Source organism: Suncus etruscus, chromosome 15, assembly GCF_024139225.1.
Source record: "Suncus etruscus isolate mSunEtr1 chromosome 15, mSunEtr1.pri.cur, whole genome shotgun sequence".
Lineage (NCBI taxonomy): Eukaryota > Metazoa > Chordata > Mammalia > Eulipotyphla > Soricidae > Suncus > Suncus etruscus.
Window position 1 is genome coordinate 12,382,892 of NC_064862.1, and position 26,354 is coordinate 12,409,245.

Genomic DNA, 26,354 nt, shown 5'->3' on the forward strand with positions numbered 1-26,354 from the left:
GGACGCTGGGATTCGAACCGATGACCTCTTGCATGAAAGGCAAACGCTTTACCTCCATGCTATCTCTCCAGCCCCGTTTACAATAATCTTAATGCTTCTGTTAATAGTGATCCATGGATATAATTTGGAAACCCTAGTTTCATATTACAGTGATTTTTTTGTTTTTGTTTTTGGGTCACACCTGGCGGCGCTCAGGGGTTACTCCTGGCTCTGTGCCCAGAAATCGCCCCTGGCAGGCTCACGGGATCACACAGGCTGCCTGGACTCGAACCACTGTCCTGTGTTGGCCGCGAGCAAGGCACGCTGTGCTATCACTCTGGCCCCCTACAGTGATATTTTATGATGGTCTCCTAATACAGTGCTCATTGTGATGTCTTAACAAATATTTTAAATCATTCATTTTTTTATTTTATTTTACCAGCCTATATCTTCTAATATCCCTCTCCACAGAGACCCTTGGATAATCACCATATCACTTAGTATTCTAATCTTAAATATTATGATTGTTTTAAGAATGTTCTCTATGGGGCTGGAGTGGTGGTGCAGTGGTAGGGCATATGGTCCCCCAAGCCAGGAGCAATCTCTGAGTGCATAGCCAGGAGCAACCTAAGTGTCACCAGGTGTGGCCCAAAACAAACAAACAAACAAACAAAAAGAATGTTCTCTGTGTGTTCTAAACCATTAAGCCTTTTTCAGCAAAGTTCCCCTCCATTGATGTTGATTACTCCAAGGAAGTAGAAATCCTTTTCACCTGATATGCTGGCTTTATATTTTGACTCTTCAAAATATTGACCCATTCTACTTGGGTCAATTTTTCTATGGATCAGTCCTTTAGTCCATCCATGAGTGTGTGTGTGTGTGTGTGTGTGTGTGTGTGTGTTGGCCACTTCTATGTTTAATGTTTGTCCATATCATATGTAATGTCTGTTCATATTATATTTAACCCTTCCTTCTTGTATATGGCCATTTCTTTTTCCCGGGAAGAAGATGATGCCACTACTGCTGCAGTGGTCATGCTGGTGCTTATGGTACCACTCCGGTATAAGATTGTAGGATCAATATAAATCAACACAGCTGAACTTGCTGCAGACCGCCCACTGCATGGAAAGCAGGAGTCAAGCAGCACCACCAGCATGTGAGCTGCTCATGATCTTCTTCGTGGTTTATTCCACAAGAAGGTCTCCTTCTCTATGTCATCACTCTGGCTGCTGCTACTGTCTGAGTACTCAAGTCCTTAAATCTCCAAACTTCTTATTCAAAAGAAAAGTAGTGAGGCCAGAGTGATATCAAAAGGGATTAGCACATGTGCCTTTCACTATTTCAGAATACTAAAACAATCCCCAATATTATATGGTCCTCTGAGTAGCATTATGACATGGTACTGGTGGCCCCCAAATCCCTGAGAATGCCCCTCAAGAAAGAAAAATAAAAGTTATTAATGGTGGGGCTGGGGAGACAGCCCAAATGAGGAATATTTTGCAAACGTAATAGGTCAGGTTCTATTTTTAATAGACAAAGAAAGACTGAGGACTTGTAGTTTTAAAAAGACTGGGAGGAAGCAAGCAGAATCTCAGCTGACTCTAAAATCATGCAAGAGTAGGCTGTTGGTTCTGGAAGAGTCAAGGAGAAAGGTCAGCTAAATGAACATGTAGATCCTAGAGGTTAGAGAAGCTGGTGAAATCTGAGCATGTCTCTGTTGTTGTATTAATTATTAATTATTGAGTCCTAGGGGTGGATGGTGGATGGTGAGGCCTTTCTTGGCTCGGCCTAGCACCTGCAGCCCCTTCGGCCAGCAGGTCTGTAGGTGAAGAATGGTGAAGGCAAAAAAATGATCCACAGCAGTCAGATGAAGTTTCAGGAGAAATTCAGCTTTATTACAAAGCCCTAATAGCCATATGCTTTTTTCACATGGCCTCTAAGCTAAGCAGCCTCTCTGCATCCATCCAGTGTCTGCTCTCTCTCCTTGCCGAGCGAGTCTGCTCTCTCTCCCCTCTCTGTAGGCAGCCCCTTCATTACCAACCACAGACTACTTCCAGCTGTGGAAGGGTCTCACCTTCCGGGGATATAGGCAGGAAGTTGGGAGAGAGGTAACCTCTGTATTATAGAATTAGAATTCATCAATGTAAATTTCCAAAATTTTGAACCACTATTCTACAACCAACATTGTACTGCAGTCATGAAAAATAGCATTTGACAAATCTGGGCATGCAAAAATACTTTTGAACTATTTGGACAACTATTCTAAGTTTGATATTCATTTTAAATGGAAAGGTTAGAGATTTATAATTTATAAATATTAAGACAACAAGTAAGGGCATAGCCTTCTGGTCAAAAAATCAAACACGATGTCACATATAAAAGCTTTTACTAAGAATGGAGTGTAATGGACGGTGAAAGAGGTGTGGGAACTATTCAGATGACTTGTTACTTACTATGAGATGATCAGGAAGTTACATAATCTTCCTAAAGCCTTGGTTTCCTCAAGTGTAAAATGGGTCATCATAATAAAGCATTCTTCCTAACATTGAACATGATTATATTCAATATACAATATTTATAAATAACATACACAGCCTTTATATAACTTACAAAAATATAATAAAATTTATAGTCATTGTTCTTGTACTTGATAATAATTAGTTAAATAAATAACTGGATTACTCTTGTGAAAAATTAGACATTGTTAACTTTTTTTTTTTTTTTTTTGGTTTTTGGGCCACACCCGGCATTGCTCAGGGGTTACTCCTGGCTGTCTGCTCAGAAATAGCTCCTGGCAGGCACGGGGGACCATATGGGACACCGGGATTTGAACCAACCACTTTTGGTCCTGGATCAGCTGCTTGCAAGGCAAACGCCGCTGTGCTATCTCTCTGGGCCCTAAATACATTTTCTTATCTTTAAATTCTGGTTAAATATGTTTTGAAAATCCTATTTTTGAATATTAACATACTCTCCAATTTTTTTCCATCCAGTTGTTGGGAAACACAACTCAAATTCATGCATATTTAAACATAGGCAGAAAGAAGAGTTCTGTAGTATTTTACTGACCTTGTGCTGACTTCTGTGTACTCTGGCCAAAGTGGACATCCAAAAGCACCATGATAAACTAAATATTTACTCAATACTACTCCCCTTCATTTAAGACCTGGTATAGGCAGAGAATGTATCATCTATATCAGACTCTTAATTTTTCTGATCACTTCCTGGAATATCCTTGGCCAGATGGCCCCTATCTGAAAAATGCTGAACTCTGTTTTCTCCTCACTTATCTTGCAGCTTCTGAACAGTCACAAGCTCACTTAAATTCCCCTTTACGTATGAGTTTTCAACATTATACCCAGGTTTTTTTCCCAATATATTCTGTATTATTATTATTATTATTATTATTATAATTTTCTTTCAAAACCATGTAAACTTCTTATGGCTTCCCTAAAGAAGCTATATTAATATAACTCTTTGATTATAGTTTTTCTGCCCAATCTTTAGAGGGTCTTTTAATTTAGCATCTAGTTTCACTTCTTTTTTGGAAACAAATCCCTCTTTTTAATGCCCTCTTATCTTATCTCAATCTATCCTTAAGGCTCCAGTTTAGACCCTGTATGTTTGAGAAGTTGCATCCCAAAATCTCTTTTTCAAATACCTGTTAGCAGTATCCTATCTCAGAGATGCATCTAAATTGTGCTCTGAGGATGTTACAGTTCTCACCTCATGTGGTTATACCTAACTCCTCTTCCTTTGTCTTAGAATGATCCATGCTTGCTGTACCTACCAGGAATATTCCGGAAATATTGAAATTAGTGAAGATGAATGAAGTAAACCACATAAACCACTAGATCCTGGTAAGCCTGTGTTCAAGCCCTCTTACCTCACCTTCTAAAACGGACAAGAACTGATCTTCTATACCAGAGAGATAGTACACTTGCCATAGATGGCTGTGAACCTGGGATTGATGCTCTCAGCATCCCATAAAGTTGCCTGAGACCACGAAGATTAATCCCTGAGCTTAGAGCCAGGAGTATGCCCTAAGCACAGTCAGGTATAGGCCCTCCTCAAAAAAATGTCTTCCTGGACAAGAAATTCTCCCCATTTTCTTCATTTCTGATAAGCTGGCCAGAATAAGGAAATTCTTTTCCTTCATATTCAGATAAACAACTAGAACTTTCCTTGTTGCTTTGTATGGCTATTTAATTTGAAGAGAAAGTTGCTAATTCAGTACTGAATCATAAAATTGGAAATTCTTTTTTTTAAAGAATTTTTAAATTGAAGTAAAATTGGTTTACAAGATTAGAAATGCTAGTCTATTTTAGAATGTCCCTTCTCTACTATTGCCCATAGGACATCTATTCACTCTTTCCCCAATTGCTAAACTCATTTCTTCTGCCAGAACTTCCTTGCTTTACTTAGAAATTGTCTATTTCCTTGCTTATATTTTATATATTCGTGAGACCATCTGGTACTTTTGTCTTGTTCTAACTTACACACTTAATATATTTCCAGTTCTATTCATACTGGAGCAAAAGATAACCTTTCTTTGCTTCATTATAATTTGGTTTAGCTCTGATTCCTCTCTCCCTTTGCTTCATTGTTGTAAATCACAAGTGGTTGAAATCACTGGAGATCACACACATGTCAGGCTGTGGTGCTCATCACCAAGTTTTGGTGCTCCCCCAACTCAGACAAGGTGCTCACAGAGCACTTGTAGTTGTAGTACTTACAAACATGCTCATCTGGGTCACACTAATAGTTGAGGCACCCAAGTTAAGGTTGTGGTGCTTGCCAGGAGTCATTGTGATGATCATATCGGTCTGTGCTAGCTGAGGTCATACTGCCAGGCAGAGTGCTGGTACATTTATTTATTGCTCCCCCAGAGAATCACCCTTCATTTTTGTGGTTCTAACTACAAGCCTACCTGTAATTAAGCCAGAAATTGCTTGTAAAACCAGAAATTGCAGACAGTAGAGATTCCACTAAAAACCACACGTTTGCAGATAGGCATTCTAAGCCCTGTACTATTCTTGGCCCAAAGTGTAAAATCTCATCTATTCTTACAGTTGCATAATATTCTATTACAAATACATGCCACAAGTTCATTTTGTCAAATAATTTTTACAATAGTAAATTATGTGTTTTGCTATAGTAGTATTGACTATGGTTTTGGCACATCCAATGTTTCAAAATTTATTCTGATGTCTTATGGTGATTGAGGTGTGCCCTATTCCACTCTGCACACACACACACACACACACACACACACACACACACACACACACACACCACTCACTTTCCTCATGGATTCTTCAATTCTATTGTCAAGAGTCAAAGGGTTTGTTTTCATTCCTACCCCCATTCTCTTCCTTGGTTTCTCTGTATACCACATATAATTATGATCATTCAGCATTTGTCCTTTTTCCTTTAACTTATTTTACTTAACACAATGACTTCCAGTTCTATACAAATTATAGTGAGGACTGAAGAGCTAGTACAGCAGGTAGAGTGCTTCACTTGCATGTGGCTGACCTGCATTTGATCCCCAGCATCCCATATCATCCTCTAAGCATAAGTAAATCCTGTGAAGAGCTAAGTGTAAACCCTGAACATTGTCAGGTGTACCGCCACCAAAAAAAAAAAAAAAAATCCGAAGTGTAGAGAAAAGTATGTCTTATTCTACCATCTTGACTAACTTATTGTCAAGTAGTATTCCATTGTGATATAGACCATAATTTCCTTAGCCACTTATTAGTCTTGATTATTTGGGTTATTTCAGATTCTTGGCTAGTGTAAATAGTGTTACAATAGACATACATGTGCACCTATCTTTTTTTAATTAATGTTTTTATGTTTGGGGGATAGTTGTTAAGAAGTGGAATTTCTAGGTCACATGTAAGCTCTATTTTAACTCTTTTTGAGGAGTCTATATTGTTTTACACAGAGGCTGATTCAGACATTCCCTTCAGGTGCTGACCTAGGACAGACCTAAGTTCGATCCCCGGCATCCTATATGGACCCCAACGCCAGGGGAGATTTATGAGCTCATAGCCAGGAGTAACCTCTGAGCATCACCAGTTGTGGGTCAAAAGCAAACAAAAAAAGAGAATTCCTTTCAACACATTCCTGCCAACACTGATACTTACAGGCTTTTCGATATGTTATTTGCAATGCTGTTAAGGTATCTCATTGACATCTTGATTTTCATTTCTGTGATAAGTGAACACCTTTCTTCCTCCCTTCTCTTATCTTCTTTTCGCGTGTTTATTTTGCCCATTTTATATGGGGTTATTTTTATCATTAAGATCTGAGAATATTTTATGTATTTAAATATTAGATCTTGTCAGATGCATAATGTGCAAATATTTTCTTCCACTAATAGAATGTTTTTCATATTTCAACCTTCATTTCTCTTGCAATGTGAAACTGTTTGATGCATTCCACTTAGGGTTTTTTTTTTTCCTTTTTTTTTTTTTTGTGTTTTCTTTGCCAATGGAGCAAAATCCATTAGACATCTCTGAAGTTGGTATTATGAAAAGTTCTGCCACATTTTTCTCACTGTATTGTGTGTATTTGAGTCCAATATTGAAGTCTGAGTCCATTTTGAACACATAACCCTTGTGTAAAGTGTGAAATAGAGGTCTAATTTCATTTTTATATGGTGATTTATTGCTATTTGTTAAAGAAACATTTATTCTTCCATTTAATGTTTCTACCTTCTTCTTGTCGAGACAAGCACAATGTTTTTAACTTCTTAGACATAAATTAACTATCTATGTTGATTAGGATTACTTTGGAGTTCTCAATTCTTTTGTTTGCTTTTTTGTTTTGTTTTGTTTTTGGACCACACCTGGTGATAATCAGGGGTTGGTTACTCCTGGCTATATGCTCAGAAATCGCTCCTGGCTTGAGGGACCATATAGGACGCTGGGGATCAAACCGAGGTCCATCCTGGATCAGTCATGTGCAAATGCCCTACCATTGCACTATCACTCCAGCCCAGAGTTCTCAATTCTATTCCACTGCTGTGAGAGTCTATTTTCCTTTCAGTACTACACTATTTTTCACTTCAGAATGTAGTTCATGGTCAGGGAATGCAAAACCTTCCTTCATTCTTTTTCTTGGAATTTCTTTGGCTATTTGGAAAGTTTATGGTTCCATATTAACTTTAATAGTATCTGTTCTATGCTCTTGAAGGACATTATTGGAATTTTATTGGATATTGCACTGAATCTGTATCATTCTTTGAGTAAAATGGTCATTTCATCAATGCTAATTCTTCCAAGCCATAATCACTAAACAGTATTTAATCTTTTGGTGTCCACTCTGTTTCTTTCAACAGTAACTTATGATTTTTAGTGCAGGGAGAAGTGGAGAGGGGGAAAATAAAAAGATTTTAGTGCAGAGGTCTCTGCCTCCTTTGTTAAGTGGACTCCTCAGTACTTGATGTTTTGGACATAGTTGTGGTTATTATTTTCTTCTTAGATATTTTTCCTCAGTTTGCATATAAGAATGCAATAGGTGTTGATGCTTTGATTTTTATAATTTAAAAGTTTTCTTTTTTTTCTTTTTTTTTTCTTTTGGGCCACACCCAGTGACCTTCAGGGGTTACTCCTGGCTATACACTCAGGAATCAGTCCTGAAAACTTGGGGGATCTTATGGGATGCCAGGGAATGAACCTAGGCTGTCTGCATGCAAGGCAAACACCCTAGTGATGTACTATTGCTCCAGTCCCTTATTTTAGGACTTTCTAAGTAAATTATATCAGCAGCAAAGAATTTGACTTTTTTTTTATTTGAAAATTTCCCTTTAATTTTTTTTCCTGACTAATTGCTGATTTCATGTTTTCAACACTATGTCGAATAGTGCTGAAAACAGACACACTTGCCTGACCCTAAAGTTAGAGGAAAGACTTTTATATTTTTTGCCATTGTGTTTACTTCAAGTTTGAGATATGTGCTCTACTTTCGAGTCACATTTCTGGTGAGTTAGGAAATTTCTTGAGGACAGACTATATATATTGTATCCCATATTAATATATATCACATGCATTTTAATAATTCAACTGCATAATTATTTTATATTAAAATATTCATCTGTGGACATAGATAATAATAAATTAGTACCTGAAACCATCTTCACAATGTTACATTTCAGTTGAGGGTAATTCTCTAATTACACAACTTCCAGAATGATCTAATGCCAACTATCAATGAAGACTCTAAGTCAAACACTGGGATTATGTAATTGTGAGGAAAAAGATGGAAGACTAGTACCTTTTATAGTTCCTCTATAGAGAATTTCTCTTTCTAGTTTAACTTGTGTCTTACTTAATGGTAGCACCTGGTATTAATATGATGATTATACTTGTGAATAATTTCAAATATAATTTATCAGAAAGTTGTTGATGGATCATGGACCAAGATCAGAACCAGAGCTGCAATAAGACAGGTCCCTTAATTCACACTAAATATTCTTTCCTTTATCCTCTGTTGTGATGAGGAACACTAATATTATGTTCCATACTTCAGGACACAATTAAATATTGGTATAACATTTTATTTAATTCCTATATTACACCCAACTCATTTATTCTTGTTTCACAAAATAAATGCAAATTCTGAGTTTTGCTCAAAGAGAACCAGGGCTGGAGCAAGGGCACAGCAGGAAGGGAATTTGCCTCTCTTGTGGCCTTCCTAGTTTTGATTCCCAACATTCCATATGATCCCTGAGCCTGCCAGGAGTGATTTCTGAGTGCAGAGCCAAGAGTAGAGTAACCGCTGAGTGCCACTGGGCGTGCTCTCCACCAAAAAAGAGAACAAGGCAGTGGCGTGCTCTCCACCAAAAAAGAGAACAAGGGCTAATCAATTCTAGTTCATTTGACTAATAAACATTTATCTCATGTGTGCTAAGTGCAACTAACATTGGGTACTGAGATGATAATACTAGTCAAGATCTACTCATATGTTGCCCTTGTCAAATTTATGATCTCTTAGGAGAATAGATAATCACCATAATGGGGATATACCTAAGTGGTAGGATAAGAAAACATAATACATCTTTAGGTCCCCAAGATGTTTATCTTCGTAAAGAAACTAAGTTCATTTATTTATCTCAAGAATTTGTATTTAATATCTGTCTCCCAATCATTTGTATCTTGACTGAAATGCATCTGTCTATTCTTCCCCCTCATTCGTCACCATCATTTCTTCTTCATAGTATCATCTCTTTCCAAATTGTCACATTTTTCTTCATGGTCTCTCTAATGTCATATATATTATGTGTATTATTATTTCAGATATAGATAGATTTGTGAGCCAACAACCAACAGTGCTCAGAGATTACTCAAGGCTCAGTGCTCAGGAACTACTTCTGCTAGTATAATTGGATATATATACATATATATATATTGCCTGTAATTTAAATCAGAATAGGCCATATGCAAGGAAAATATCTTAACCCTGTATTATATCTCTAGTCCTCTGATGTCATATTTTTAATGTGTTTCTTCTAGTCCACAGGACATTCAACAACAACAACAACAACAAAAAGGTTGATCCTTTATGTTTTGTGGTCCATAGATCACTATAAAAGATTCTTTCCTGAAAAACAAAAAATTTTCTCTGTTAAACTAACAGTGATCCAGGACAGAATCATGGAGCCAAGAGTCAAAGGTTACAACAGGGAATTTCTTCTTTAGGAATGTAATTTTGGTAATCAGTCTGTCTGAATATGCCCTTCTACTGTTTTGCTTCTAGGATCAAGAGAATCGTATAAAATTTTTCAACTTTTATCAAAATATGAGCCATAAAATTGACTTAATAAGAGGAACAATAGTAGTAGCTCGTTTCTAAGCAAAACATCTGTTGAAAGGGCAATTGCTACAAAGATAGAATTTTCAAACTACTCAGATTCCATATTTTTCAATTATAACTTTAAGTTATTTAAGAAAAATGTTCTGACAATCACAAAAATGTCACTGTTATTTTTTAGAAAGAAATTTTGTTATTGTTTTTGTTTCTAGTTACTGCTAATATGCAAAGATTGAATGGAAAGGAGAGTGAGAGTATCAAAAAATTTTATACTTAGAACATTTCTAAAATATGGCAGGGAAGAGAAATCTGAAAGACTACAAATGTAAAATGAGATCAGGCCATGACTAAAATGTATGTACTTATTTGATCTTAATACGTAGCACATTTTTAGAGAATTTGCTCACATTAAATGACCCTCTCAGAATTCTCATTACATAATGTCAACAGCTGCATTTTGTCTTGGCTGGTGAAGATGCATAAAAAGTGAGTTAGAAAAGTGTTCATCTCCATATCTGGAAAGAAGTTGGAGACAGAATTGCCTTCTAAATCTTGCATTTATAGCACCAGAGAACCAGCTTTGAGAAAATAAATTACAGGCTCAATTTCTAGCTGTATTATCTGTGTATGATGCTGGGTAAGCCCTAGGTCTACCTATGTCTCAGTTTCTTGAACTACAAAATGAGAATATGTTAATAGATTATAAAAAACTGACCAAAATGTTCATCATTCTCTACAAATAAGCCTTTTGTTATGCTCATTTTCAGTACTCTCCCAATGGATGGAACACATAAATTCCACATCCTTGGATTGAACTATGTATGTCACTTGCTTTAACTAATGGGAATATTAACAAACACACTGTAAGCACAGTTGAAATGGTATTATGAAATGGTATTTGTTAAGCGCTTGAAATTGATGTTTGTAGATTGGAGAGTTGAATTTTCTCATTCACCTCAACCAAAACTAAATTAAGTCAGTTTTCCATAAGTCAAATCCTACCCATCTTTAAATTTTTATTAATAATAATTTCTTTGGGGCCGGAAAGATAGCATGGAGGTAAGGCATTTGCCTTTCATGCAGGAGGTCATCGGTTCAAATCCCGGTGCCCCGTATGGTTCCCTGTGCCTGCCAGGAGCAACTTCTGAGCCTGGAGCCAGAAATAACCCCTGAGCACTGCCGGGTGTGACCCAAAAACCACAAAATAATAATAATAATAATAATAATAATTTCTTTTAAGCACCGTGGTTACCTGTCTTAAGCTAATAAAGTCAACATTATCAGATCTGTTTAGTCACTTCGCATATATGTGCAAGCAGCCCAACATTTTTTTTGCTATTTAAATGTTGTAGGGTTTTGTTCTACAACATTGTTGTAAAAACAATAAGTGGTACATGATGGTAGTACTTATCACATGTATCAATACAGTAAGAAAACATAGACATATCCCTTAGTACTAGTCTAATGACAATAATGAGATGATATTCTCTGCTGTTCATTAAGAAACTATTACAAATATGTGTAGGTATTAACTGTTCATCTGTAAAACTGAGTAAGATCTGTCATGTTGAAAACTGTTACAAAAATCATGCAATTTGACTTTCTTTGCTTTTTGTAAAGGACCAAGATAATGGTTCAGTTCAAACTTTGAAGCTGGTGGGAACTGTTCTCCTAAGTAAAATAGCTCTTTCCTTCTGGAAGGTTTCCATCGTTAGAAGTGCTTAAACTATGAAATAACAACCACATGAGCACAGAGGAGAGGAAGACCTTCAAATTTGCAACCTACCTGCTAATGAATTAAGCAGTTACAGAACATAGGTTCAGTGGAGCACTGGACAAGGAGCAGCAATCACTACCCAGGATATACTTTTTCTATTTGGGTAATCTTCTGGAAATGGCCTAACATAGGTTTAGAAAGAGCGAGCTCTGGAGTTTAAGTTGTGGCTCTTCTCTTAACTACCTCTGTGATCTTGAGCAAATAAAACTCTATAAACTACTAACTCCTCTCAAGTAGGATAAAAGAAGAGCAGCCTCCTCAGATGGCTGCAAGGATCATACCAACCCTACAAAGCCTTTTTTTAAAGAGTCAATAAGGAGTCATAGTCAATAAACTTCTACTACTGGTTATGCTAACAAATGAGCCTGTGTTCTTGTTCAAAGCATTTCTAATCAGGGAACACCTCTATGTAAACTCAGTGAGCCCAGGAGGCCTTGGTTCAAAGTAGCTAATAGCTCCTTAGTTCATTAGCGCTGAACTAGCTTCTATGCACCCAAAGTAGAGGTTCCAAACTGAATCTCAGATTTTATATTACATGATGAGAAAAGGCTATACACAGGAGAGAAAATAAGTAAGAGTTCATTCAAATAAAGGGCACCCAACCAAGAATGAAACTAGAGGGGCCGGTGAGGTGGCACTGGAGGTAAGGTGTCTGCCTTGTAAGCGCTAGCCAAGGAAAGGACCGTGGTTCGATCCCCCGGTGTCCCATATGGTCCCCCCCAAGCCAGGGGCAATTTCTGAGCGCTTAGCCAGGAGTAACCCTTGAGCATCAAACGGGTGTGGCCCGAAAAACAAAAAACAAAAACAAAACAAAACAAAACAAAAGAATGAAACTAGAGTATTGAATCTCTTTCCCTTAGGTTCCAATATTCTTCCCTTTTTTTGATTGATTCTTTCTCTGACTAGTCCAGTGACACTGACCATGGGAAACACAGATCTCTCCAAATATAACTGCTGTCCTTCAAGGAAAGAATATTCTCCGCAGTCTCACCCAGCAAACTGTACCCTCTACTTCAAGCAGTCACTCCCACATCCTGGCTTTTATATCCTCTGATGTCAAAGAAATCACTAGTTCATCCACTAAGGGTTTTTATACACCCTATTTTATACACCTTCTATTTCTCACTGCCCCTCCCATACTGCAAAAATGGGTAAAGACATTAGCCACAATGCCACAGTAGCTTAAATTTTGCTCAGTTCTGCTACCCATCAAAGCAGGTGAACAATGAAAATTTAAGCAAATGAAGATATAACCAAATTAAATGAAGATATAATCCAAACAATATGGCAGTGCATAAAACTATTATTTATTGTCTTCTTATAAAAATATTGCATTAGAAACTTTGTCCTGGGTGGGGAAGGAGGGATATGGGGGGGATTGGTGGTGGGAATGTTGCACTGGTGAAGGGGAGTGTTCTTTTTATGACTGAAACTCAACTACAATCATGTATGTAATCATGGTATTAAAATAAAGATATTAAAAAAAAAGAAACTTTTTCCCTATATCAATTCAGTCTGTTGCTCCCATGGAAAAATTGTCATCCAAGATTCTGCCCAATGCTATTTCCTTTAACTGACTCGTTCAAGGTAGAAGAGATGGAATTTGAGCCGTGGCATGGAATTTGGGTTTCTCTGTCAGTAACTGCACCCCAGGCAACCTGCCAACAAAATTGGAGTAGAGCCTTTACACCTCCAAAGTTTGATTATTTCTACTGAAAACTTTCATTTCCCTTTTTGTGAAATACCCAAGAATCAACAGAACACACAGGAATATCACAGCACTAACTTTACTTAATTCCACAAAATCCAGGAGCACAAATTTCCAGCAATGATCGAAACACTGATTCCATCTGCGGGCAGTTCCCAAGCAAAATATAGTATTTCCAGCCTCCAAGATGCCAGACTACAGATCTGTCATGTTAGAGGCAGCCACAGGGCAGAAGATTTAAAAAAAAGATACAGTGTTTTCCAGGTGTGTTGTATGTGGGGTATCACCTTGATTTTAGGTCAGTGATTTTGTACCAAATGTAGCAATACAGGCCTCAGAAGTAATGTTGAGAGGGAGAATGAAATCCTATATCCAAAAACGATCTTTGCTGCTGGGTGTTCCTTCTCATGGCTTTGCCTACACAGCTGACTTTAAATACACAATTAAAATGGCAACTTAAAAATAAAGAGAGGATGAAAAAAAAATAAAGAGGTGAAGAATATTCTAGTGCATTCATTGCTAACTCTGCTGCTGCCAAGAGTAGTCAGCAGTGAAAAGATAAAGCCATCAGGCTTTAGATTTAAATGTCAAAATAATAATAAAGTCGGAGGTCTCCTCAAGGTTAGTTTATAATGAAGAAAACATCTTGATCCTGGAAAACTTATCTGGTTTCTGTCCTCCTTTCATTCTCCCCCAAATGAAAGAAGTTATTATTTCCATGGTGGTCTCCAAACCACACTTGGTTTCTATGTAGATTGGCATGTCACCTCCAACCATTTCACCAGCTGCCTTTTCCTTTCAAGAGAGTATGATTAAAATATTAACCCAATTTCTGGGGCAATCTTACCCAAAACTACATAAATCAATCTCTGTACAACATTTCATTTGTACTTGCTCTTCAATAAGACACTCTTGTATGTGGTCTCTCCACCAGAAAGTTTCTCACAATGCAGCTGTAAAATTTTTACCTGTATCTCTACTACTTGGGAGTTCTAATTTATCAGACCCCAAAATGGAAAATTGCCATCCACATCCAAAATATGTTTCCAAATGAGGAAAAAGGAGCTAGAGAAAAATGTCCGGATTCTAAAGCCAACAACCTTGATTGCCCAGAGATCAGGACCTACCATTCCATGGACACATGACCTGCTCTTGAGCAGAGATACGTTCTCTTGGCTGTGTGTTTTCATGTGTTTGTCCTGCGGCCTGGAAGTGATCCAGAATTTGCAAATCCATCACTGCTCAAGCATTTATGGAAACCGCCTCTGGGCCAGCATTGAGATAAATCCTTGCTTTTGAGGAGCTTACAATCTAATTACTATAATTAGAGACCAATTGAGTATTAAACTATGTGACACTAAGTAGGAGTTTGAAGAAAGGGATCATGGTGGTGGGCTGGGAGGTTGGAAAAGATTTAAGGGAGATTTTAGGACTTTAAAAGGAAGAGTAAAATAATACTTGTGGTTGATGAAGTCGATCAGGTGCATTTAGGATTAAGTAACATTGCAGAATCGCAGGTTTACCTGTGCATTAGGGTCTGCCCAAGGAAATGGTATCCGACACAAGTAGCTTGGAACTAACAGAAGGGGCTTCCTCTCATGTCAGAAAGGGATTTAATCTTTCCTGAAAGGGCTTTGCATTTGCACCAGGAGTGGGAATGCTGCCAGTATGAAAATCAAGCTGTGTATAATGTTGACAAAAATGGAAGACTATAGGACTCATTTCAGAATTTTCTAAATAGTCTTCTTCTTTTTGCAATAAAAAAACATCAGGTCCAGAGAGATAGTACAGGGGTGAAGGTGTTTGCTGTGATCTTATCACATATGATCCCTTGAGTACAGAGCCAGGAGTGATGACTGAACACTACCAGAGGTGGCACAAAACCAAGAAAAAGAAAGTATACAATATTTTTTTAATATTCCATGCACTATTAAATTTATTTTTAAATGTATTGGAATACAAATATATATGTGCACACATATAGTAAACTTTTATGGATTCAGGCTTCCAATATTGAAATGTTATAGAAAGAAATAGCTTTACCAACACCAGAACTGGTAAGAGTAAAAGCAGACGATAATTTTTACAAAATATTTGGGGAATGATAGAAAGCTCTCTCTCTCTTCTCTCCCTCCAATTCTCCTTCCCTTCTCTTTTTCTCTCAAAAGCAATAAGGCATCTTCTCAGATTCAGACTAGAGTGACCAACAAGAGAATTCTATAGGAAATAGAATTTACTTACTTTAGTAAATCCGTTAAAGTGTGGATTTACTTACTCACACTTCATTCAGTAAGATTGACTGAAACACTCTTACAGTCAGTTTCAGGTTATTAATTAATAAAATAGCACTACTTGAAGTCAGAGGGAGGACAAATCCCAGATGTTCTGTAGATATCCACAGATCTCTGTAGAACAAGGCAATGGAAGGCTTCAATGTGAGCATGTAGTTGGTCCTAGATCGCAGAAATGAGAATATCATGGAAAGTGAGGGTAGGTGTAGGGGGAGAGGGAAGCAGGCTGGTGGAGGCATAATGGCACTGATGAGAGGCCTTGGGAACTTTGTAGGTGTTGAGGTGACATAATTGTAGATACTTCAAAACCGTGAGAGCCAACTGGACTGTAAACGTGTCTCAAACTTACAAGAAATGTTAAAACTAAGTTTGCAACAGGATGATCTCACTTATCTGTATTCTATAGATTATAGATTATCTATCTAATTTATATATTATCTCTATAAACTAGAGGGGTTATCTAGCTCACCCTAGACTCTAAAATATGGAAGGAAAATAAGAAAAATTGCTACAGAGTGGGTTGTGGAGAAAGCAAAAAACAGGAGTCAGGGCCTTGGTTATGCTGGTGATATGGGAGAGTGGTGTAGCTACATGCCTAAAATACAAACTAAACAAGACTAAAATCATGGGTCCTAAACTGAATTATGAAATGTGCCTGTCAAGGTAGCAGGCAAGGAGATTGGCAGGGGGTGGGCAGAAAGAGCAAAGGAACTCTAGTGTAGAGAAGCTGACAATGGTAGAGAGATTGGTGTTGGATATTGTATGCCTAACACTCACGTATCAATAATGTTGTAAGTCACGGCTCTTTTATAAAAAAAAATTTTAAAAATTATTTAAAAACATTTAAAGACAGTTTGATAAGGAGGCACGGTTGAGAATGAGAGGGGGCCTTGGGTCATTGATAGAGGAATGCTGACACTGAATGCCAAGTGCTGCTACCTCTTCAAGGGTGAAACGCCACTGCCCAAGCAAGTGGAAGGAGGGATAATAAATGGGACCACATTAAACTAAAAAGCTTCTGCACCTCCAAGGAAATGGTGACTAGGATAGAGACCACACATAGAATGGGAGTAACTATTCACCCAATACCCATATGATAAAGGGTTAAAATCCAAGATATACAAGGCACTGGTAGAGTTTAGCAAGAAAAACATATCTAATCTATTCAAAAACAGGGAGAAGAAATTAAGAGAAATTCCTCAGAGAAGAAATACAGGTGTCCAAAAGGCACATGAAAAACTTGCTCTACATCATTATCAGGGAGCTGTAACTCAAAACAACAATGAGATATCAACTTAAACGACAGATACTGGCACACATCACAAAGAACACGAACAACCAGGTGCTGGCGCAGATGCAGGGAGAAAGGAATTCATTCTCTACTGTAAGAATGCAGTCCAGCCTTTGTGGAAAACAATATGGATATTTCTCAAAAAACTAGAAATTGAGCTCCCATATGATCTAGCAATATCACTTCTAGGATATACTCTAGGAAACACCCCCAAAAAACACCATGAAGAAAATCCCTCTACATTCCTGTGTTCTTCACAGCACTATTTATAATAGCCAGAATCTGGAAACAACTCAAGTGTCCAAGAACAAATGTGTAGCTACAGAAATAGTGGTACGTCTACAATGGAATACTATGCAGCTGTAAGGAAAAATGAAACCATGAAATTTGTTTACATATTGATAAATATGGAGAACATAATGAGTCAGAGGGAGAGGGATAGATATAGAACAATCATTTGTGGGATATAAGAAAAAATAAACATAGTAGGGTAATAATATCCAGAGACAATAAAGATGAGGACCAAGAGGACCAGTCCAAGGTAGGAAGCTTCCCATTAAGAGCAGTAAATGCAGTTAAGGTAGAGAAGGGACCACTATGACAATGACAGTTGCACTGATCACTCTGAACAAGAACTGAATAATGAAAGGGAATAAAGTGACATGCATAGCACCCTCATCAACAGAAGTGAAAACCAGTGTCAAAAAAGAAGGGAGAGGGGTCGGAGAGATAGCATGAAGGTAAAGCATTAGCCTTGTATGCAGGAGGACGGTGGTTCAAATCCCGGCATCCCATATGGTTCCCCGAGGGTGCCAGGATCGATTTCTGAGTGTAGAGGCAGGAGGGACCCCTGAGCATTGTCGGGTGTGACCCGAAAGCAAACAAACAAACAAAAAAACAGTCATAAGCATGTTATCTAAATAAAAAGGAAAAAGAATGTCTTTAAAAAAAAGGGAGAGAAAGAATGAGAGAAAAAGAGAAAGAGAGAGAGAAAGAGAAGCAAAATGCTTGTCCCAATAGCAGGTGGGGCAGAATGGGAGAGGGCTTGGAACATCAGTGGCAGGAAATGTGCACTGGTGAAAGATGGTATATATTCCATAAGTGAAACTCAGTCAGGAACAATTTTGTATACACGGTGCTTAAGTAAAGTAATTAAAACTGAAAAAAAGTGCTACTACCAACAGATTTGTAAACCATGGTATCTAAATCAAAAATTTAAATAATACTTTATTATTGTCCCTTAACTATTCGCTTTGCATTCATCTGCATATTGTAATTGAATATATGCATTTAATGATGAATGTATTCCTGGAAGAACACTCAGGTTTGCTCAACTCTTTTCATAATTAATGGTAGGAAGAGGAGGCAGCGGGGAAATTTTTTTTCAACTATACAAACTTGATTTTCCAACAGAACCATCATGACTTATTTTATTCCTCTCCTTTTGTTACTCTAAGAAACATCTTAACTAGTGGGTTAATTCTGGAATCTTATCTAGAGTATGTAAAATGGAAATACATCTATCTCTATTTGTTCCTTTGGGATGGGTAGTTGTTGTGATTCATTTTCTTTTTGTAATTCATTTTTTTAAGTATGACAATTTTTTTTTTTGTCTTGGGACCACATCCTGCACTGTTTAGGGTTTATGCCTAGTTCTGAGCTCAGGAATTTCTTATAGGGGCCATATGGGGCACCAGGGTTCATTTCATGTAGCCTCTGCAGGTGACAAATTTTTCTATAAGGCCAATAAAGCTCTTACTTAAACCCATGTTCTTTTTTTTTTTTTTTTTTTTTTTTTTGGTTTTTGGGCCACACCCGGTAACGCTCAGGGGGTACTCCTGGCTATGTGCTCAGAAGTTGCTCCTGGCTTGGGGGACCATATGGGACACCGGGGGATCGAACCGCAGTCCGTCCAAGGCTAGCGCAGGCAAGGCAGGCACCTTACCTTTAGCGCCACCGCCCGGCCCCTTAAACCCATGTTCTAAATCATACTTTGTCCACACTGGCCCACAAGTTGAGATCTAAGTGGGCCAGAGAGGAAGAGCCAAGTTTTCTGTGAGCATTGCAAGGCAAATCAAAGAGATTGAGGCTCTTGGGTGCTGGGCTGATCAACATGCAATCTTCTTTTCTGCATTTAATCTAAGGAGGGTGAGTGCTGAAGTTTATCACTTACTTCCACAATTCTCCATTGTTTATGGCCAGAACTGAAGTTCCCCATTAAGGGTTCAGGCTACAAACTCAATGAAGCTGTTTCACAGACACCCTCTGGGAGTTAAGACAGTTTTCTAACAAGCCAAAAATCTCCCCACCCAGCATCTTAGAAACTTTGCAGCCAACAGACATGAAAAATGGGGTCCGTGTGTGGCCCCATGCCCTGGGTGTACCCAAGGTCAGATACAATTCCCTAAATGTGGGCCTTTACCTCATTCCCTCTCCAAAACAAGTAGGCGTGGCAGAGTATTTACACTCAAAGGTATACTTCTACAAAAAATAGGAAAAAAATAGAATAATTCATTGATCTGGCATGTAGTTTCAAAGAATGACATATTTCCTGAATATGAACTCTTATGTTCCTTAAGTCTTCTGCATCTGACACAAAATAGCCTGGGACACCCAGTATCAAGAACAGCCAGCAGAGGTATCACCACGGTCCATTGCAACTGGTCTGTCTAAGGGCCACCCTGAGATTCTTTGGGGCTAGCATTAAATTACATTTTCCAGAATGCTGAAGCCAAATGCAAGATTTCTGCTGAGGTGCAGGGTGGAATCTTTCTTTAATATTTTGGATTTGCACAAGCTGGAATGTCACCAAAAAAGCATCAGAAGGTCTAACCAAAAAAAAATTTACATGATGGGACCTGATCAATAGTACAGAGGGTAGAGCACTGCACACCACTGACTCAGGTTCGATCCCTTCTAGCAGTCCAAATGGTACCCTGAGTCAGTCAGGAGTGTCCTTGAGTCCAGAGCCTAAAGGAAGCTGAGCATCACCAGGTATGGCCTCAAAACCAAACAAGCAACCTAAAGTACCATGATAAGAATTTTATGTTGCCTCTTGGAGGTAGGGAGAGATGATGAGAGTAGGAAAGCAACCTTGGGCACTACCTGATTCATCTAAAACAAAGGAGGGGAGGGGAAGAAGGCAAGGTTAGTAAGTAGGAAGTAAGCAGGAAAAATATAGTAAACAAAGGTATTAAAGTTATACAGATTTAGGGTGCCTTTTCTTTTTTTTTTTTTTGCCTTTTCTATTGGTAATAGTGGAGAGTTAATCTCCCCTTCAACCCCACTCTGTCTTTACTGCTACCTATAAACTACAACATGATATTCCTGAAACATTGAGTCACACTCTTAGAAATCAATTGCCTCAATCAAAACAAAAAATCAGTAAAAATTAAAGAAAATCTTTCCCAGTGAGGAATTCTCCCTTACACATAGCTTTCCTTGTCCCTGGTTCATGTATCTAAAGCAAACCCCTATTCAGCAATTACTGCCTCATTAAGTAAACCATCTTAAAGTCAGTGATGAATCTGGGGGTCGATTTTGTGTCCCCCATTCCCATGGCATAAGAGACCTCTCATTGATCTTGGGCAAGTTACTAAAACTCCTGCACCTCAGTTTTCTTGAAACAAAATGGAGAACTAAATTTTACTGACTCATGGGTTTGTTGTAAGGGTTGATGAGGTGACATGAATAGAGCCTGACACATAGGACATTCTACATAAATATTAGCTCCGATAACTAACCCCAAAATTGGCTCAAATCTCGCCTAAAGATGTGTGATTCTATCTTGGTGACTACAGTGTCAGAATCTGTCCCTAAACCAGTCTTGTTCCAGAAATCATAGGGCAGAAAGAGAATAAAAATTGACCCTCAGAAAGAAAAGGATCTGAACTATGATAACTTGGTACTTGGCATCCCCTGCCAGAGTCTCATCCCTTCATAACTGCTGTGGGCAGGGGCAGGGGGAGGAAGTGAGCTTTTCCTTTAGTAAAGAAAAAATTGCCAAGGTCAGAGAGATAGTACATGCGTCAAGAAGCTTGCCTTGCATACAGAAGACTGGTTCAAATATTTAGCTTGCAGGCAGAGTTCAGCCTCTGGACCATACTTCATTGAATCTGCTCTAAACTCACATGTTCACGATTCTTCAATCATTATCAGGTCTCTCTACTAGCCATGGCCAAACAGTGCACAGCCCAAACTTCATTTAAAAATCAGGTGAGACACCTAGACCAATCAGATGCAAGACTACTATGTAATAGGATAGGTACATAGGGGACCACACAATCTAGCAGCCCTGTGGGTGAGGGAAGAGGATACGGGAGATAGGACAAAAACGGAGGTGTAGGGAGGAAAATTTGGTGATGGGAACCCCCCCAGATGTTATGTAAATATTTAACTAAAATATTATTGTCAACAACATGTAAACCACTATGATCAAAATAAAAATTATATTAAAAAAATCAGGTGAGAAATGACCTCATGAGTTTATTTTGGCTAAACCTGCTTGGAAAAAAATTAAGATCCTAAAGCTGTCAAACTTTCATTGACCAGAACTTTTGCTAGCCTTACCCATAAAAATAACATCACCCTTCACCCCGTTTCTTACCAAACACAATTAGCAGTAAGAAAAGAGTTGGCAGTTGTCTTTCTAGTTGAAAACATCGCAGTCTCATTCCTTTGCCAAAAGTCAGGAGAGCGGATACCTTTTCTACCCAAGGCTATTCTAGGACAGAGGATACAGACTGACTGACACATTTTTGTTTCCATAAAAATTCGTATTTATTTCCAGGCTTTGTTATTTGGGTCACTTTCTGTAATACTCGGGGACCACGTGGTGTCAGGGTTGGAACCTGGGTGTCCCACATAAAAAATATGTGTTCAGACCTTTGAGTTATTTTTCCAGCCCAACAAGAATTGGGGAGTGGGAGTGGGCCCACCCACAAAAATTTTTAACAGGGAACTTTACTACTTAAACAATTTTTTTTTGATGATTTTGGTTTTTTTTAAAAAGCTAGGCTTCTGCTATTTTTACTGATGCTCATTTTAAAGGAAGCAGTAGTTGACACATTTAAAGTCTGGATGTCTCTATGGAAACCCAAAAGAACTCAATTTATGGCCAAGTGACTACCTAAAGTTATATATCCTATTGGATCATTGGCCATCTGTGATACCAGAAACATTTTAGACTTGTTTTTGTAAAACTTTGTCTTGTCAGATATAATTAAATTGTTATCAGTTTTGCTGGAGTAGATCAAGAAAGAACTTATTTTTGAGGATTTCATCAAGTCATCTCTATTCAAAATGTTCTCATTAAAATAAATACCATAGATTTTGACAAACAATATAAGACAAATATATATGTACATAATATGTATGTATGTATAGGGGCTGGAGCGATAGCACAGTGGTTGCCTTGCATGTGCTCAACACAGGACAGATCCTGGTTTGAATTCTGGAATCCCATATGGTCCCCGGAGCCTGCCAGGAGCGACTTCTGAGCACAGAGCCAGGAGTAACTCCTGAGCACCACCAGGTGTGATCCAAAAACCAAAAAAATATGTATATAATCAAATAGTTTAACACTTCTATCACTGATTTTCATTTCCTTTCTACCAATGTCTATTACAATTTAAAGTTTTAATAGCTCTACTCTCCAAGACAGTCTATTTGTTGCAATGCAGGAAAAAAACAGTAATTATACAGTGAAGACACAGTGGTTACTAGGGGACCAAAATTACCATCACCAATGACGGATAGCTGGCCTTTGTGGGTCTCCAGGTGTGAGACCAAGAAAACGTATCATTACTTAGCGCATAGCCAGAGTTCAATCATGTGAAAACATTGCTATAAAGAGAAAAAAGGAAAGGAGAAGAAAAGACCACATTATTTTTTAAATGACAATGCCATAAAAACCAATGGAAATCTGTGGAAAGTTTCTGGATTAAAAGCCTAATACAGGGCTGGAGAAATAGTACGGTGTGTAGGTAGGGTACTTGTTTTGCACTAGAACAACTCAGATTTTATCCCTGGCACCACATATAGTTCCCCAAGCCTCATCAGGAATGATTCCTGAGTGCAAAGCCAGGAGGAAATGATGAGCATTCTTGTGTGTAGCCCTAAACCAATATATATATATATATACACCATTATATATAAACCATTGTGTATATACACACACATATACACATACAATGTAACTTTATAGGATCAGGTATTGTAGGGGATTTGAAAATCATCTAACAGTCCACTATTGGGTTAACTGAAAAAAAAATTCTAATGCAAACTTTTAAATGCAAAAGTGCGATATCAATGTTAACTGAACTAATTAACTGTGCTAAGAGTAAAAACCGGAATATGGGATACTTTATTATTGGGCAATACTAAAATATTTCAGGGTTAAGGGACATGTTAGGTTACATTTGTAACTTTTTTTCCAAATGGCTCAGAGAAAGATATATCCATCCAACCATCAACTCACCCATCTATCCGTTTACACACCCGCCCCTCCACATATCCACCTATCATTCACACATATGTCCACCTATCAATCCATGATGCATCCACCATTCATCCACACTCCATATATCTATTTAGGCATCAATTCATCCACCCACCCACTCATTCATCCATCTACCCATCCATCCCTGTATTTACAGATTTATACCTGTATCAACAAGAATAAAGAGAAAGCAGGTGACAGAGCTAAAGGAGTATAATGCTAATACATTAATGGATAAGGAAAATATAGATTCTTTTTGCAACTGTCTAGAAATTCAAATTTATTTCCAAATAGTTTAAAGAAAAAAAGTATGAAGATTCCTTTCCTACAATGGAGTTCTTGGCTGCTTTCTTCCCATGATATTCCAACTACTACACAGTAAAAGCTGCTTCTGCCAAATAACATGAAAGTACAAAGATACTTTGATATGGTATTTTATTAGAGATTGAAGCATGCCAAAGCATTATACACCACCCATTCTCAGCAGTGTCCAATGTAAAGACTAGAAAAACACTGAATACCCTAGCACCTTGAATGTGATCATTTCCCACTAGTTTCCTACCCTGGGCACTCACTTAAAAATCTTCTAGCACCCCAGTTTGTAGCATCTCATACACAAAGAAAGTCTCTCAGTTGGTCTCTTGTACAGCATCAATCCCGCCATATTTTAAGCTGTGTCAAGGCAGTGTTGAATACAATGCTCAAGAAACAGGGTCACTTCATCATCAGTCTACAACTCCTGCACCCCTTTTAAATCATCATCAGAAGCTTGTAGCCTCAATATCTTTGACCTCATAATGGTTTTAGATATGCACTTGAGACCACACACCCAATCAGCAATGTATCATTCCCTGTATACTATTCCCTGTTTCATCTCTCAAAGAAATGAAGCAAAATCTGCATTTCCTGTGTCAAACACTAGAGTCAAAATGTTCCTAAAATAAAATTAAAATCATTTTAATAATTAGGAAATGCTTAATCTCAAAAACACAGCAAAGAAGGGAGCTAAAGGTTTATTGGTAAGTCTTTTCTCTACTTCCTGTATGTAGTTTAATTTCCTTGTAATGACCAACTCTAGATTAAAATATCCATATATACTTTTTGACTTTGGCTTTTTATATTATGATATTTTCACTGTTCCTTTCTTCCCAAAATTTCATTCAGTAAGTTCACTTAGTACAAATTTACCAAGAATCTACCTGGCACAAGCTGCTTAGCGAATTTAGAAGGTATCCCTCTCCAGAGGAAAGCATTCAGGTTGTTTGTCTATAAATAATCCCCCCAGAAAATGAGATGAAGACAATGAAAGCGATGAAGTCTGCTTGTAGGAAAGCAAGAACCAAGACTGAATTATGACCAACTGCAGAAAGAAGCAAAGTAGTCAAAGCACTAAAATTTAATGAGAAGACATATGTAACATTATTAGAGATTTAAAGTCATGCATAGTCTTCTCTCTGCTTCTGCTCAAATGCAGTTAAAAACACACACGTATAAAACCAAGCAATTATAAATCCTCTGAAGCATGTAACTGTGATTAGCTGCTACTCTCAGCAATATAAAAATACTTTCACCACAATTACATTCCAGCCTGTAATGTAATTCAAAACAAACAAGTCAGAGCCATCGCTCAAATGGCAGAACCAACAAATACAGATGCTTTGCATCAAGGAAATGAATCCACTGAAGAAATGCAACTGAAGAGGGGATGCCCTCCTGGGCCTGAAACTGAGCTTCTGGTGGATCAGCGAGGCCCCCTTCTGGGCAGATGTGGTTTGGTGTACCCTAGAGCGGCTCAAACTTCCAGCTCTTTTCTGAGTTGCATTAACTTGTCTAAACTTGAGATTTTAAGTTCTTGTGAAAAGTTGACATCCATACAGCCATTTATGAAAATGAAGCCAGCAAATAATTACAGAGAAATTGCATTCCCTGTATCCTTAAATTGGGGCAAAGACTTCTACACAGGGCTTGAAAGCATCTGTTTAAAAAACAGAATCAGTCAAGTTCCCTTTTCCTCCTTTCTAGAGAATAGCCAATTATACATAAGCAATAATAGTTTAAGCTTGTTTATAGTAGTCAATCCTTTAACCCTTAATCTCCTCTTCAAAGATTAAAAATAAATCCCTCCATTGGCCCATTTTAGGTTTACTGCCTAAATTCTGATTGTTTCTATATTAGAATTCTTTGATCCCAAATAAATGTGCTTTACCTTTTTGATTGCCTCCTAAATTTTTAGGTTGACCATCTAAGTTTGAACTTCTTAAACACTATACAGATGAATCATTCTTCTTTATAGTGAGCATGATCACCATCAAATGGCATATCCATTCTCATTACTCTGTTCTGTTTTCCTTCTGCCATTATCCTTGGTCCCTGTTTTCCTTCTGCCATTGTCTTTCTATCCCTGAATATACTGTGGAACTCAGCATGCTTAATTCCTATCTCCCTTTGCTTGAAGGGAAAATTCTTGAGACTGAGACTGTCAGTTGTTTAATTCAATGAACAAATAACCTGACACAGTACAGTTGCTCAATAACAAAGAAGCAATTGTCACTTGTGCTTTTTATTTTAAAAACCATTCATCTTCAAAGATGTAAATAAGGCTCTCTTTTAGCAATATGCTATGGTTTTAAAAAGACATGTAAACACTTGTTTTTTTAGGTATGCATTTTCTCAATGCTTTATGAAAGCAAAACAACCTGTTTTAAAGATAATCAAAGATAGATGGCTTACATGTAAAATTTCATAAAAAATTTCCCAGAAAGTCAGTGGCACTCAACACTCTTGAAGAACACAGTGTTTGCACTGAATAAAGACTACAATTCTAAACTGCCAGACCTGGAGGTAGGTGGCACATCGCAGGACACAGGCCAATGGGGCCGGATGCATGTTCTCTGAAAATGAGCACTTTTCAGAACTAAAATAAGGGCTCTCTCAAGAAGATGCAGGACCCTGAAAATCATCACAGTGGGTAATGTGTTTGCTTTGCATAT

General features: G+C 37.8%; 1 protein-coding gene across 1 annotated transcript in view; it reads right to left on the minus strand.

The window, feature by feature from the left end:
• Positions 1–26,354, minus strand: part of ADAT2 (adenosine deaminase tRNA specific 2) — an 80,810-nt gene that overhangs the window by 32,944 nt on the left and 21,512 nt on the right. The window lies entirely within an intron of this gene.